Source organism: Syngnathus acus, chromosome 20, assembly GCF_901709675.1.
Source record: "Syngnathus acus chromosome 20, fSynAcu1.2, whole genome shotgun sequence".
NCBI classification, from domain to species: domain Eukaryota; kingdom Metazoa; phylum Chordata; class Actinopteri; order Syngnathiformes; family Syngnathidae; genus Syngnathus; species Syngnathus acus.
This window is the reverse complement of record NC_051104.1, coordinates 1374303-1374726: the sequence shown is the minus strand read 5'-3', so window position 1 is coordinate 1374726 and position 424 is coordinate 1374303.

Below are 424 nucleotides of genomic sequence, written 5' to 3'. Positions count from 1 at the left end.
CTCCAGTGTTGTGGATCAAATTATGTTTGTCAGTATATGTGAACTATATATTTCTGTTTGTGAATGTGCGATTGTTAAACATGATTGTATCTGATAATAGCTGTCCTCACTTGTTTAGTGTTTGTATTCGTGTTTACCAGCTTTCAACGTACATTCACAGATTTGACAAATCCAATACGGCCGATCGATGCGCTTGCGTATCTCGGCAACGGGAGTTTGACGGCGTGTTAAACACCCCGGGAGTGAACGAGAGTGGTGAAAAGCTTGATTTTGTTTTGTTTAGGGTGGGGTTATTTTTCCTTTATAAAATAATATGCATATACACGTTTCAAAGACAGTTTTTGAGAAAATAAATAAATAAAGGGGGTACTGTGTGCCAATATTACCGCTAGATGGTAGTAATGTCTAAGGTAGAGTTTGCCTT